The 16,606-nt window shown below is 39.7% G+C and overlaps 1 pseudogene; it reads left to right on the top strand.

Moving 5' to 3' along the window:
* The first annotated feature begins 3,139 nt into the window (after positions 1-3,139).
* Positions 3,140-16,606, top strand: part of LOC113265815 (60S ribosomal protein L6-like) — an 89,140-nt pseudogene continuing 75,673 nt past the window's right edge.

The following is a 16,606-nucleotide window of genomic DNA, read 5'->3' as shown; positions in this document are numbered from 1 at the left end:
AAAGAAAAACAACAGAAACGGACTCATAAATACAGAAAATAAACAGTTGGCTGCCAGAGGGGAGACGGGTGGGGGGATGGGCAAAACATATCAATGGGATTAAGAGGTACACACTTACTGTTATAAAATACATAAATCACTGAGATGGAAGTAGCATAGGTAACATAGTCAATAATACTACAATAACTTTGGTGACAAATGGTGACTACGTTTAGTGTGGTGAGTGCTGAGTAACCCATGAAATTGTTCAATAACTATGTTGTACACGTGGACCTAATGTAACATTGTATGTTAACTATACTTCAATAAAAAATACTAATGCAAAGATCATTATCAAAATACTATGAAACAGAATTTACAACCATATTAAAAGGAAAGTATATCATGACCGATTATTATTTCTAGAACGCAAGGATGGCTCCACGTATAAAAATTCAACGTAACGCAAGTTAAAGGAGAAAAAAACCCACGTGATCATCTCAACACAGGCAGGAAAAACATTTGCCAAAACTCAACACCATTTTATGATAAAAACATTAAAAAAATAGAGATAGAAAAAAATTTCTTCAAAATGCTAAAGGCCATGTATGCAAAAAACCCAGAGCTAAAATACTCTACGGTTAAAGACAGAAAGATTCCCCCCTAAGGTTAAGAACAAAACAAGGATGTCAGTTTTTCCCACTTGTGTTCAACACATAATTGGAAGTTCTAGCTGCAGAAAAAAGGCAAGAAATAAAAGGCATCTAAATTCTAAAGGATGAAGTAAAATTACCTCTCTTTATAGATGACATGATTTTTTATACAAAAAATCTTAAATATGCCACAAAAAAACATTAGAGCTGGTAAACAAATTCAGAACACAAAAGCGACAATGTTGTTTCTATATATTAACAACAAACAACTTGAAAAGGAAATTAAGGAAAAAAATTCCATTTAAAATACCACCAAGAAGAATGAAATACTTAGGAATAAACTTAGTCATAGAGGCTAAAGATTTATATACTGAAAAGTACCAAAACTTCTGAAAGAAATTGAAGACAACATAAATGAATGGGAAGATATTCTATGCCCATGGATTCGAAGATGTATACTGTTGAGATGACAACAGTGCCCAAAGAGATCTACAGCTTCAGGGGTGTCCTTACTGACATACCCATTATTTTTTTTGCAAAAACAGAAAAAACCCATTCTAAAAGGTATATGCAATCTCAAAGGAACATGAATAGCCAAAACAATGTTGAAAAGAAAAAATGTGAAGAACTTAGCCTTCCTAATTTCAAAGCTTAATAAAAAGCTATAGTAATCAAAATAGTACGATACCATTAGCGAGCCCTCTTGCTTGACTATAGACCCCAACAGTTATTTCTTACCACAGTTTCTTGAGGTGTTGACAATGACTGGAACATTCCAACCACCAGACTGGTAAAGCCCTGATAGCAATGGAATGCCTAGGTCACACCCCACATGTCACCTTCCCTGCCCATGATCACCACTGAACACATACTGATCCCCATCCATGATCATGTACTCTCCACCTGCTCTCTTGCACGTTCCCCCCCAACCCCTGTCTATTAAACTCAAGGTGTCCACATTGTGGGTGGAGAGGTCGGTTGTTAATGCTTGAGCCTGCCACCTTCCTTAACCGTCACACCCAAAATAAATTTCTCCCTTTCTTTTTTCCAAACTCTTATCTCTTCAGTTAGTGGCTTCTCTTGTGATGAGTTTGAGTTTGTTAGGCAACAGTGTTGGCAAGCCCAGCCAGGAGCTGTGCTTTCAATTTGTCCAGCCTTTGCAGAATTTCCCAGGATGGAGTTTCCCAGGGCTTACCCGTTCATTTCCTGAGTTCACAGCTGTAATAGATCATTCAGTAACAGTACTGGCATAAGGACAGACATATGTATCAATGGAATAGAAAACCTAGAAACAAAACTTCTCATATATGGTCAAATGATTTTTGACAAGGCTGCTAAGACCATTAAATGGGGAAAAGACAGTCTTTTAAAGAAAGTGGTGCTGGGAAAATTGGATATTGACAGGCAAAAAAAATGGGATTCTTATCTTACATCATATAAAAAAATGGACTCAAAATGGGTCAAAGACCTAAATATAACAGCTAAAACTATAAAACTCTTAGAAGAAAGTGGGAGAAAATTTCATGATGCGGGATTTGGTATAGATTTGCTTGGGTATGACATGCAAAACACAGGTTAAAAAAAAAAAGAATAAATTGGACTCAGTCAAAATGAACAACTATAATTGTATAGCCAAGGACAGTCTCAAGAGAGTGAAAAGTCATAAAATGGGAGAAAATATTTGCAAACCATATATCTGATAAGGAATTAATATCTAGAATACATAAAGAATCCCTACAACTCAAAAACAAATAAACACCCCAACTAAAAGCCTGATGAGATTTATTTTTTTATTTTTTAGTTTTTATTTACTTGACAGAGACAGAGAGAGAGAGAGAGAGCGCACACACAAGCAGGGGGAGCAGCAGGCAGAGAGGGAGAGAGAAGCAGTGTCCCCATTGAGCAAGGAGCCCAATGAAGGGTTTGACCCCAGGACCCTGGGATCATGACTTGAGCTGAAGGCAGATGCTTAACCAGGGGAGCCACCCAGGTGTCCCACTGATGAAGGATTTAAACAGACATTTTTCCAAAGAAGATAGACAAAGGGCCAATGTGCAGGTGAAAAGATGCTCAATCAGCATTGGTAGTCATCAGGGAAATGCAAATCAAACCCACAATGAGATACCACCTCACATCCATTACACAAAAACCAAAAAACCCCAAAAAAACAAAAAAAAAAAAAAAGGGAAAATTTCAAATGTTGGTGAGATTGTAGAGAAATTACAAGTCTTGTGCATTGCTGGTGGGAATGTAAAATGATGCAACCACTATAGAAAACACTTTGGCAACTCCTCAAGATAAAATAAAAACTTTTATTTAAAAAATTTTCATGGTCTTTTGAAAAACAGTTAAAAATAATAATAGCAACAGTGTATTTGACTATGCATGCATATATACACACATACTATTATGTAAGCTTATATCTAGGTGAAAGGAAATGACTCCAATTATACAAGGAACTGGAGGGAGGAATTAAGAATATTTCATTTTCCTTCCCATCTTGCAAGATGGCAGGTGAGGAAGTTGAGAAGTCAGATGCCAAGGGGAGGAAACCTGAAGCCAAGAAGGCTGACACTGGTGGCAAGGTTAAGAAGGGTAACCTCAAGGCTAAAATGCCAAGAAACAGTAGCCCCACTGCAGCCAAAACCCTGCCCTAGTCAGAGAAATTAGATATTCCCAAAAGGCTAAGTATTCTAGAAAGATTATGTACAAGAGGAAGTATTCAACCCCTAAATCCAGGATTAATCCAGTTCTTGCTACTGTCACAGAACCAGTTGGTGCTGACAAGAACAGTGGAACCTGAGTGGTTAAACTTCACAAAATGCCTAGGTTTTATCCTACTCGAGATGTGCCTTGAAAGCTGTTGAGCCAGGGCAGAAAGACCTTCCCATTAGCACGTGAGAAAACTGGAAGATGCATCACTCCTGGGACCAGTGTGACCATCCTCACTGGGCACCACAGAGGCAAGCGGCTGGTTTTCCTGAAGCAGCTGAGCAGTGGTTTCCTACTCGTCACCGGACCTCTGGCCCTCAATCACGCTCCTCTGCACAGAACACAACAGAGAATCCCAAGCAGACTCCCCACTGAGCACGGAGCCCAACGTGAGGCTTGATGCAGGACTCGACCTCACAACCCATGAGATCATGACCTAAGCCAAAACCAAGAGTCAACGCTTAACTAACTAGCTACCCAGGTGCTCCAAGAATATTTGTTTTTTGTAAGGTACTGGTACTCCACGTGAAGCAGTATAGTGTTACTTGAAAATATACCTGTATTAATTGTAAATATATACTACAAACTCTAGGGCAACTGCTCGAGACAGTAAAAAAGTATAACCTATGTGTTAAGGAAGAAGATGGAATCATATAAAATGCTCAATTAAAATCACAAAAGGTAGAAAAGAAATGGAAGACAAAGAGAAGCAGCCAACAAATAGAAACAGTGACATGACAGATATTGATCCAACTATACACTGATGAAGACAGACACTCTCAGAGTGGATCAAAAAATAAGACCGAGCTATATGTTGTCTATAAGAAAACCACTTTTTTTTTTTTTTAAAGATTTTGCTTTATTTATTTGTTAGCGTGAGAGACACAGCACAAGCAGGGGGAGCAGCAGGCAGAGGGAGAAGCAGGTTCCCTGCTGAGCAAGGAGCCCAATGTGGGACTTGATCCCAGGACGCTGGGTTCATGACCTGAGCCGAAGGCGGATGCTTTAACCTACTGAGCCACCCAGGCATTCCAAGAAAACCACTTTAAGTGTTAAGACGCATATAGGTTAAAAGTAAAGGGATGGAAAAAACGATACAATTAAAAAATGGACAGAGGACCTGGATAGACATTTTTCCAAAGAAGACATACAGATGGTCAGCAGGTATATGAAAAAATGCTCAGCATCACTAACCAAATAGTGAAATGTGAATCAAAACCACAATGAGGGGGGCGCGTGGGTGGCTCAGTGGGTTAAGCATCTGCCTTCGGCTTAGGTCATGATCCCAGAGTCCTGTGATCAAGTCCTGCATCGGGCTCCTTGTTTAGCTGGGAGCCTGTTTCTCCCCCTCCCTCTGCCTGCCCCTCTGCCTGCTTATGCTCACTCTCTCTCTCTCTCTGTCAAATAAATAAATAAATAAATAAAATCTTAAAAAAAAAAAAACAAAACCCACACACAATGAGATATCACCTCAAACCTGTTAGAATGGCTATCAACAAAAAGAAAAGAAATAACAAGTGTTGCCAGGAACATGGAGAAAAGAGAACCATTGAGCACTGTTGGTGGGAATGTAATTGGTACCGCCACTATGGAAAAGAGTATGGAGGTTCCTCAAAAAATTAAGAATAGAACTACTATTTATTCTAGCAATTCCACTTCTGGTTATTTATCTGAAGAAATGAAAACACAATTTGAAAAGATCAATGCACCCACATGTTCATTTAAACATTACTTACAATAGCCAAGATATAGAAACCACCTTAGTGTCCATGAGTGGACACAGAGCATATGTGGTATGTATGTACGTGTGTGCGCGCGCATCTGTGTGTGTAATGGAGTATTATTCAGCCATTAAAACACAATGAAATCTTGCCATTTGCAAAGACATGGATGAGCTAGAGAGTATAATGCTAAGTAAAATAAATCAGTCAGAGAAAGACAAATACCATATGATTTCACAGTCTGCCAAAACTCACATTGTTGTTGGAAAAAAATCAGGATGCCGAATAACTTTTTTACTCTCGGGAAAACATTCCACAGAAGCTGAAAGCAACACAAATTTACTACAGCCTCACCACATAAAAGAGGTAGATAGTTCTTGAACACCGATGATAAGAGAGTTTTATTTATCCAGAGTGGATTTTCTCCTATTAACAACAGAACTTACGCCGTGAATACTCCATTTATGTGGTGTTCCCTATTATTAGAAAAGCTCCTGGTTCATCAACACTTCTATGAGGACAGAAGCTGGGATCAAATCTTTACTGTATGGTAGATTTCAGAACCCCAAATGCCAGTGGAATTAGTTTAGCCTGCAGTGTTACATGCCACCGTTTCAGTGCAGGGGAGACATTTTCAAGATGGATACTTGATTGGTAACAGTATGATTCCTCAAGTTAATGTCTCAGGCAAGGGATTAATAACCCTACCGGCAATAACTGCCTTTTTTTGTACACTAGGCAAACATAATAGTTTAAACAAACGCCATTTGAATGTTTTGGATCTCTTGTTTATTTTGGAATGGCATAATCCTCTTTGACTTTAGAAAACGATCATTTCATTTGCTTCTTTTGTCACTGATCATAGCCATCATGCCCTCCAGCTCAGAAAGACATATGGCATCAGGGGCTATGAAACCCACTGGGAAATAGAGTAATGCCAAGTAAGGAGGTTTAAAAAACAATTGTAAAAAGTTTACCCTCCTCTGCTCCCCTCTTTGCACAATCTGAGTATCTTTTATCAGCCTGCCTTAATTGTTCAACCAATGTCCTTTGGGTTAAAGTACTATTTCGTAGATGGCCCTGTGGGAATAAATACATGGTACAAAGAAGGGATAATACAGAGACTGGAAAACAGCAGGGCCCCAATAAATGTTTGCTGAATGAATTGTTTTTGAAATGGCAACACTCTTAGGCATGTTACAGTTTAGATTCAGTGTTGAGTTCAAGATCATTAAGAAAGATGCTGGGGCGCCTGAGGGGCTCAGTCGGTTAAAGCATCTGCCTTCGGCTCAGGTCATGATCTCGGGGTCCTGAGATCAAGCCCCCTTTCAGGCTCCCTTTTCAGCAGGGAGCCTACTTCTCCCTCTCCCTCTGCCTCTGCTCCTCCCCCTGCTCACGCTCTCTATCTCTATCTCAAATATATACATAAAATCTTAAAAGAAAAGAAAAATTCTAGGAGGATGTGACCCAAGGGAGAGGGCTACCAGTAAACTGGGGCAGGATACAGAGCAGGAAGTATGTCAGCACTGAAGACTATGAGCATCTCTTAGAATTAAGCTTCAAAAAATGGAGGGAGCTTGATTGACATTCTGCTTAAAGACAACCAGTGCCAAGAATAGTGTATGGCAACCTACAAGGTGTTTAGTATTTTTGGTATAAGAAAATGAGGTCAAAATTCACTCATATAAAAAATTCGCTTGAAATTGTATGTTCTCTTGCTTTGAGTTATTCGCAAGCATTTTCTTTCCAGATCTAAAATTACTGACCAGCAAGTGCTTCGCACATACCCTATCTGTCCTGTGAACAACTTATTTACAATCCCTAGAACGAAGGCAGCCAATCCATCCTCAGCATATTGATTCTCTAATAGTTCTAGAGAAACCAGCATGATATCCAACAAAGAGTTCAGTATTCAGTACCTTTAACATCTAACAGAAAAAAAAGGGATAGAGAAAATATCCCAGTTGAAAAATGGGTTTAAAAATGGTAGGCAATTCCTGACAGAATAAATGCAAATGCCCAATCAGCATATGAAGATATGTTCAGTCTTAATTATGAAGCATAGAGTAATATCACAATTTGATTACATTTGCCTATAAAAACAGCAAATACTTCATTGCTCCCTTTTGGTGGGTGATGAACGAGACAGATGTTATAATGTCTTATTTGTTCATCATTGGTACAAATTCTCTGAAAGGCAATTTACTGTGTTATCAAAAGACTTAAAAATATATGTGCCCTTTGATTAAAAAATTTAGAAGCTGACAATTTAGTCTCAGTAGATAATTATGAATGTGCACAAACTGTAGCTACAAGGTTGTTCATCATAACAACATTTATAAAAGTAAAATAAACTTCGACAAAAGGCGACTGGCGAAATTAGAATGAATAGGAATAGTTTTTTTTTTTTTTAAGATTTATTTATTAATGTTAGAAAGAGAGAGCTAGGGAGCATGTGAGTGGGGGAGGAGCAGAGGGGGAGAGAAAATCTCAAGCAGACTCCCCGCTGAGTGTGGAGCCTGATGTGGGGCTTGGTCTCACCACCCTGAGATCAGGACCTGAGCCAAAACCAAGAGTTGGACGCTTAACTGGCTGAGCCACCCAGGTGCTCCAAGGAACAGATTTTCTTAATACAAAACCAAATTTATGGGAAATTATCAGATAGTATAAAATAAGATGCCAGATAGGGTGTGTGAGTGTATGCTAGAATACAGGAAATGACTAGAGACTAAAGATTGGAGAATGGTCTAAGGGCTTCCCTTTCCATGAAGAAAAATAAAGAAGAATGGAAGCAGGCAAAAACAGTCTGTAAGTGAAGGAAAACAAGGGTGAATAGTGAGAGAAGGCAATTAAGATTCTCCTTCTATTCTCTCTTGAGGCTTCAGGTGCTCATTCCTTGCACAGTTGGTCAACCACACTGTGGAGAACTTTTTTTTTTTTTTTTAAGATTTTTTTATTTGTCAGAGAGAGAGCATGCACGAGCAGGGGTAGCAGTAGGCAGAGGGAGAAGCAGGCTCCCCGCTGAGCAAGGAGTCCAATGCCGCACTCAATCCCAGGACCCTGGGATCATGACCCGAGCCAAAGGCAGATGCCCAACCAACTGAGCCACCCAGGCATCCCGCTGTGGAGAACTTTTGTGCATCATCTCATTTAATCCTAACAACAGCTATGAACTTACATCCGTTATCTATATTTTACAGATGAAGAAACAAAGACATTGAAGTTCATACAGCTAGTAAGGGACAGAGCTGAAATGCTAGCTTTCGGAGCTTTTGAAAAGGCTGAACAGAGTAGAGGACATGAGGAATTGTATATGTAAATAAGTTCCAGGGAATGGTGATTCTGAGTTTACTGTAGGTAGGCAAGACAGGCCCATGAGCTTCAGGTGGTGGTTTGGCTCTGAGACACAGAGATGCCCTGTGCCCTCAGCACTAACGATGAAGACAGGCAGGGGTTTTATAAGAGAATGGCACTGGGGTGAGCCAAGGTGCTGGGGAGAGTTTCAGCTTTTGTATACCAGTGCTGCCCTTCTATGGATCACATATTACCTTGTGAAAATTTAAAAATTCAAATGTATCTCTAAGAGAGCTCACTAGGAACAGTGGTATTTGTTGGGTGGCGGGGCAGAGAACATAATGGAAAAGAAGACAATGTTTGGGGGGGACACAAATATTCCTAGGAATCCACGGCACACTGAACTGTTTGCATAATTGGTTCATTTAACCCTCAGAAATAAAAACAAAAAAAAAAAATAGAAAAAGTAAAAAAAAAAATCTTAGGAAACCAGGATTAGTATCATTAAGAGTTGAAGAGATTTATTTTGTCTCATAAACACGAAGACATTTTCCCAATGCCAAAGCGCTAATAGATGGTGGAGTCGGAATTGCTTTCTAAAAAGTGAACATCAGAATGAATGACAGAACCCGAATGTCCGTCAGCTGATGAACGGCTAACAAGAGTGGTCTATCCACGTAATGGATATTATTTGACAGTTGAAAGGAATGAAATACTGACACAAGCTACAACATACGTGAACCTTTGAAACATGATGCTAAGGAAGCTAGTCACAAAATACCGTGTGGTGTAGGAGTGCATCTATGTGAAATGTCCAGAAGAGACAAATCTGTACACACAGGCTTTGAGAAGGGGGGGCTGGGGAGTGGCTGCTAGTGAGTACGGAGCTTCTCACTGGGGCGGTGAAAATGTTCTCGAATTAGATACTGGTGATGCCTGCAGAACCTTGTAGAAATACATTGAATATACTAAAAGCTGCTCATTTGTATGCTTTAAAATGATGAATCTTATGGCCTATGAATTATATCTCAATAATAAAAGGAAGAATGAATGATGATGAGGTGGTGTTGGGTTGAGGGATTACGAATTTTCTTTTTTTCCCCTAACTTTTCTGTCATGTGGTTAATTAACTTTCAAAATAAAAAAGAGAAAAGAAAAAAAATCAAACCTAGGTCAACAGAAAACCAGCAGCATCAGCGACAGACACATGAGTTACCAGACTTGTTCCCAGCTAAAACTAAGGAGAAGGGATTATCACTCCACAAGAAATGAGTTTACAAGCACCTGCTCTCTGTTACCATGGCAACCTAAAGGTCTTCACCTCCCTGAGATGCAGCACCAAGTAAAATCTACTAAATCCATGCTGGAAAATGCCTTCAATCCTCCCCTGTAAAAGAATCAAGGTCAACAGCCTGTTCTCTCTGAAAGACACATGCCTCATCCCTCTAAGTTGAGGATGATGAGAAGCATGAGGTGAGACATGCTTTTGATTGAGTGAGCTGGACGATGATGGGATTGTGGACCCTTGAACATTATCTTGGCCCAGCACTGACCAGCTGTGTGACCTTGAACAAGTTACCTGACTTCTCTGAACCTTGGTTTCCTTCCATTACCTGAGCTGCAGTTGTCATGAGGACTCAGGGCCACATTAGCATACAAAGTGCTTAGCTCAGTGCCAGGCCCCTAATGACTGCTTAATAAAGATGGCTGTTCCCATTATGGACTTTTATCATTTCTTCCATTCCTTTGACAAATGTATTGATTGCCAACTCCGCCAGGCACTGTTTTAAACACTGGGAATAGAGCAGAAAACAAAATAGTAAAAAATTATGGCACTTACATGCTGGTGGGGATGTACACAGGTAGGATTTTAAATTAATATATGTAGTGTATTAAGTAGTGTTAAGTGCTAAAGAGAAAAATAAATAAAAGAGGGGGTATTAAGTGTCAGTATGGAGAGTTCAGGTGGCCAGGGAAGGCTTCACTGAGATGGAACTTTCGGTCAAGACATGAAGGAAGTGATCAAGGAGCCACGCAGGTATCCCGCAGAACATTTCAGGTAAAGTAAACAGCAAAAGCAAAGGTCTTCAGTCGGGGGCTTGCCCCCCACATTTGAAAAACAGCAAGGAAACTACTTTGTTGAAATCAGACTGAAGGGGACAGGGAAGAAGTGGAGAGCTCTGCTCAGGGACAGGAATTCAGACTAGAGAGGAGCTTGGACCTGGCTGGTGAAGGTGGACACGCTGAGCAGCGCTCAGATGCTGGGTATGTTCTGAAGGGTACGCTGGTGGAACAGCTTAATTGTGAGATATTTAAAGGCCAAGGCTCTATGCTAGTTTGAATCCACTACTATGGAAATAATGACCCACTTGGGGTCACTTCAGAAATACTTACCATCCTCAAAAGTGGAAGGGGCCTTAAAGCTCGCTAATTAAGCCATGTTGTTACTTCTTGATTTTTCTTATAACCACTATCTGCATTTAATCAAACTGCACTTCAACTAATGCCAAAGATCTCACTACCTTCTCTGGGCAATTCATTCTACCCTTAATCAGTTCAGACCTCAAGTGTAAACTATGTCTCTGTACCATTAAAAAACAAAAATATGAAGGGCACCTGGCTGGCTCAGTCAGTGGAACATGTGACTCTTGATCTAAGACCATGAGTTCAAGCCCTGCAATGGGCGTAGAATTTACTTAAAAACAAAAACAAAAATATGAGCATATGTGGATCCATTTCACTTTTCCAACCTCTAAGAATTTTCTTGTATTTCCATTCTGCCATTGAACATAGTCTCTTTCATACCCATTATTGTGATGGGTACATGGAAGTAAGAAACCTTTTATGGGGGCGCCTGGGTGGCTCAGACGTTGAGCGTCTGCCTTTGGCCCAGGGCATGATCCCAGAGTCCTGGGATCGAGCCCCACATCAGGCTCCCTACTCCACTGGGAAGCCTGCTTCTTCCTGTCCCACTCCCCCAGCATGTGTTCCCTCTCTCACTGGCTGTCTTTCTATCTCTGTCAAATAAATAAATAAAATCTTAAAAAAAAAAAAAAAGAAACCTACGATTTCACCCAAAGTACCGAGATGAAGGAGGGTAGTGTTGAAGACAGTGGCCTGTGGAAATGCCCCAAATCATTCATAAGCAGCATTTAAGCCACGATAAACTAACCAGATACAAAATCACCTAAATATATGATTATTTAGCTTTAGTTTTACTATTCTTTCTTCCCTAAGAGGATAATAGTATATTCTAAAACTTTCTTGAAATCCAGATATATTATATATTCGGCATTTCATTAATCTAGTTGCTCTTCCCAAAAAATAAATTTGACTTTTATTTGACTTAGTGAATCTAAGAGCCCTAAGTGATTAGGCCTCACTTTAAAAAGTATAATATTTTTAAAAATGACAGTATTTTAAAATCCTATTATTTATCCATAATAATGGCTGACTCTTTAATGATACGACTCTAACAAGACTGAAGGTCATATCACTTTTTCTCCTTCCCTAAACTGAAAACTAGAAATGTATGTGTACATATCTAACGTTCTGGCAAATTTCCACATCTTTCTGATTCTTCAGAGAACATTAAAACTTCTTTGATAACCTCATTATATATTATTCCTCTATAGAGCAAACTCTTTTAAAAATAAATTTGGTTTTTCAAACAGTTCTCATACTTTCAAGTCTTTAGGTGCATTTTTAATCTGACAACTTGGCAGGAGAACACTGGGAGAGGAACAGAAAGGCTGTCCACCCAGATTTCACTTCGCATCAAAGAACCTATATTTGGAAAGATCCATCAAGCACTCTAAAAACATATTCCTCTTTAACTGGGAACTGTTCTCCTTGAAACACTTCACCAACTTGCAGCCTGGAATTTCTTTTTTAATTCACATGTTTGTTCTTTAATTTTCTTTTTAATAATCACTCTACTCGATGGGAACAAAACCCATAAGGAACATGAGATGAAGTGTTTCCTTTCTGTAATCTATTATAACATCAGCCTATCTTTTTCCTTATCCTACTTACTGCAAATATAATTCGCGAGTTGTTCTTGTCCTTCATATTTCTTTCTCAAGCCTTCATATATTATAGATTTTAATTGACCTGATGCTATTCTTATGGTTGCACTCTTTTCTATTGGCTCTATTTTCTACATATAATCCTGAGACTATGAGTCTTCTTTATGTATAACAAAACTTTTTATTTTTTTAAGATTTTATTTATTCTAGAGAGAGAGAGAGAGTGAGCGAATGAGGGGAAGGGCTAAGAGGGACAGGCAGAGGGTAAGGATGAGGGGGAAGGAGAGGGACAGGCAGACTCCCTGCTGAGCATGGAGCCTGACATAGGGCTTGATTCCAGGACCCTGAGATTCTGACCTGAGCTGAAACCAAGAGTCAGATGCTTAACCAACTGAGCCACCCAGGTGCCCTTGTAACAATAATTTTTAAAAAGTAATCCATACACCTTCTTAACTGATGAGAAATGTAATGGATATTTGGGAAATTTTCTCTTTTCCTTTCAAAATTCGTTTCTAGTGTGTACTGGCAACTAAAATTGCTTTAAGCCAGATGAAGCTTTCCTTCCATAATTTTAAGATAGGCATGGCCATGCATATAATCTTCACAGAGCCAACATTCTGAAATTAAAGCCCCACCCAATACTAATGACTGGTAAAGTCCTTTATGAAATCCCGTTCTGCTATGAAGAAAAAGAAGGGAGAGCACAACACTGCTTAAAATGGCAGAGCATCCAGGAGACAACGTCCTTTATACCCACAAACATCTTTCTTCTGACACAATATTCCTTTTTGGAAGCCAGTCATATCACCAAGCCCAGGGCCTCATGGTTCCCTCTATGTAGCCTCCCCTGTCAACCCTGGCCCCAGCCATGTACTATCCTGGAACTCCCAACATCACTTTTCCCCTCCCCTTCTTCAGTTTTTGGTTTTTGTATTTTATTTGAGTCTAGCTTTTGGCTTAAGATCCTTGAATTTCTATCCACTTCAGATCTTCCTTCTTTGGAAAGCAGAGGGCTTGCAAAGGAAAACCGAGAATGATCGTACTTTGATTTTGCCTGGTTTAGGGGATTCTCACTCTACCTCCATACATCTTAAGTGGCTCAAAGTATAGGTGCTGGGCTCTCTTTTCCATCATGACAACCTGTCAGTTAAGCAAAAGACCCATTTTCTTGTTCTAAGAAATAGATTTCTGAGAGGTTTCAATGAGAGTATCTGTAGCAGGGAATTTGGATGTGGACCACAAGAAGACTAAAAGCATAAACACGCGTCACTTCTACTGGAGGTCTTTAGGTGAAGTGACGGCTGCTATGAAGAGGAGTCCTCCTCAGATGCCTGTTCAGCCCCAGGACCCAAGCAATGTAAGGTGCCTTGAAATTAGGGGTTTGGTAGGGGGTGCTGAGGACCCAGTTTCAACAGGGTTCCTGTGCAATTTAACAATGCCTCAATATGGCGGCCATTCACTCCTAACTAGACAGATTGTTCAAGGGCCTACCTGTTCCTCCAAAGCTCCACTGATCTCTTTATCATGACTTTTCTTCTATTACTTATTTTATTCCCCAGTCCTGAGGAAGTCCTACAAGCCTGAACGCGGAGCCTCACCACTTCCCAGTCCCCAGCTCTTACACATCTTTCCACTCCCCATGGGTCATTAGGAAAATATGTTCTCAGTGTTTTTTTAAGTGTTTCAACAAATTTAGTGAAGCTGTTTTAATTTAAGGAAACACAAATTGTCTCTTCAAAAAGAGTCATAGTTTGTCTTACTTCATGCAAAGTGGCACTCTGGTCCTGCTAGAAACAGACTTTTTTTTTTTTTTTTTAACATTTTTATTCATTTATTTGAGAGACAGAGAGAGAGCACGAGGGGGGAGGGGGCAGAGGGAGAAGCAGACTCCCTGCTGAGCAGGGAGCCCAATGCAGGGCTCTATTGATCCCAGGACTCTGGGATCATGACCTGAGCCAAAGGCAACTGCTTAACCGACTGAGCCACCCAGGTGCCCCAGAAACAGACTGACCTGTCTTCTTTTTAGATAAATAATTCTCAATCTGTCTGCTCATAGGAATCACTGGGGGGGGGGGGGTCTTTAAAAACAATGATACCTGGGTCTCATCCCCAGACTGATTTAATTGATTTTGAATGAGGCCAGGACTTTGGAGTTTTTAAAAGCCCTAATATGCAGTCAAGATACACACCACTGGCCCAGTCCATTTTCACCTAACACCCTTGAATCACAGAAGTAAAGAACTATTTACCTCATAACATATGTAGTCTATATTTTAAGACAAATTCAATCCTACAATGCAGCTGCTATTGCTTTGATAATTCCAAACAGCAATTTTTCAATGCCTCTTTGATTTCTCACAACAGATAGTCAGAGAAATGCTTGAGGGCATCAGATTTGTCTTATGAGAAAAAAAAAGGCACATACATGCTTTAGCATCCTTTCCCCCTCCATAGAACAGAAGGAAGCCAAAAGACAGATATGTCTGTTACTTAGATTGTGGTGATGATTTCACGGTACAAGCACAACTCCAAACTTATCAAGTTGTTTACATTAAATGTGTAGTTTTGTATACCAATTATACTCAATAAAGTTGTTTAAAAAAATATTTCAGCTAATCCACCCAGATAGTTTTCCAGAAAGATTTACTTTATGCCTGTGTAGCTGAAAAAATATTGCTGTAGGATAGACCTTTTATAAAGAATCATAATGCAACTGCTATTTATGAAACACCCATTTAAAAATTTAATTTTCAAATGTTCAAGGAAACTAAGTGGGAAATTATTTTTAGCACTCCATTGTAAATCTTTCTAGAACAGTCTTGGTTCTAAACTTCACATTTGTTCTTCTGACAGGCTCCTATGGATATTCGTTAAGAGAATTTCTTACTTTTTCCCTTGTAATCATAGATCTTAAAATGATGTCTTAGGGGGCGCTTGGGTGGCTCAGTCGTTAAGCATCTGCCTGCCTTTGGTTCAGGGCGTGATCCCGGCATTATGGGATCGAGCCCCGCATCAGGCTCCTCCACTGGGAGCCTGCTTCTTCCTCTCCTACTCCCCTCTCTTGCTTGTGTTCCCTCTCTTGCTGGCTGGCTGTCTCTCTGTCAAATAAATAAATAAAATCTTTAAAAGAAATGATGTCTTAGATTCAGATAAAATATCACCCTTCCAATGTTTGGCTCCCAGTGTGGCAACGTAAGTATCTCCTAGAAACATTTTAGAACATCAGATTCTCAGCATCGCCTTAGAACTACTGAATTAGAAACTCTGGATGTGGGATCCAGCAACCTATATTTTAATAGACCCATGATTTAGATACATACTAAAGTTTGAGAATCAATGATAAAGAAGATAATAGGCATTTATATTTGCACTCTGGCCCCAGAGGACGTTTCAACTTGATTTGGCCCTGAAGAAAACTTTGGAAATTAGTTTATTTATTGTCCCTAAACCAGGATCCAGACTTGTAGAGAAAACCCCTAAAGAGTCAAGATCACAAGACCATTTGCATGATGTTTTTAATACTCTTTGATTTCCTTGATATTTTTTGCTTCTTGGTCACTTTACAAGTAAATAGCCAAGCCATGCCCCTGTTTTATCTCAACATGTAACAGTGTTGATTGTAATATAAATATCTGCATGGAATTCTTTTCCTAAAAATCTTCAAGGGCAAGAAGGAAGACAGACTCCTGACAGGCTGCTCTCTTCTGAGAATTCAAATTTGTTCTTTGACAACAAGACTCTTTGTTTCATATTTCAAATTCATTACCCTTCTGTGCCCCTAAGAAAAACCTCAAGGGAAGCTTAATGCTTAAATCTGGCAATTCCTCTCCTTCATGATGTTCATGCTTCTGTTTTCTTCTTCTGTTTCACGCATCTCACGTTGCCTCATGTCTCTTCGTGATTCTCCTTACAATTGACCTCCTGTTCCTGTTCATGACAAGAAGTCTCCCTCATCTTCCTAGGATTTCCTCTTATACACAACCCACCGCATGCATGCACCGAATCATTAAACATCCTTCTCTGAGTCCAAGTTCCTTAGAAAGCAATTTCTAACAAAGCTTAAATTCTAATGTTTCATTGCAGGTGGGGTAGGAGGAGTGTGAAATCCCAGGGAAGTAAGTGATGTGACAGGGCAGGAACTGAGGCAAAAAGGAAAATATACACACAAAAAGAAAGGAATATAAAGGTAACAGGCTGTATTATCAAGCTGGCCACAGTA

This window comes from Ursus arctos, chromosome X, assembly GCF_023065955.2.
Source record: "Ursus arctos isolate Adak ecotype North America chromosome X, UrsArc2.0, whole genome shotgun sequence".
NCBI classification, from domain to species: domain Eukaryota; kingdom Metazoa; phylum Chordata; class Mammalia; order Carnivora; family Ursidae; genus Ursus; species Ursus arctos.
Note: the sequence above shows the minus strand (reverse complement) of the source record. Positions and strands in the feature narration are given on the sequence as shown.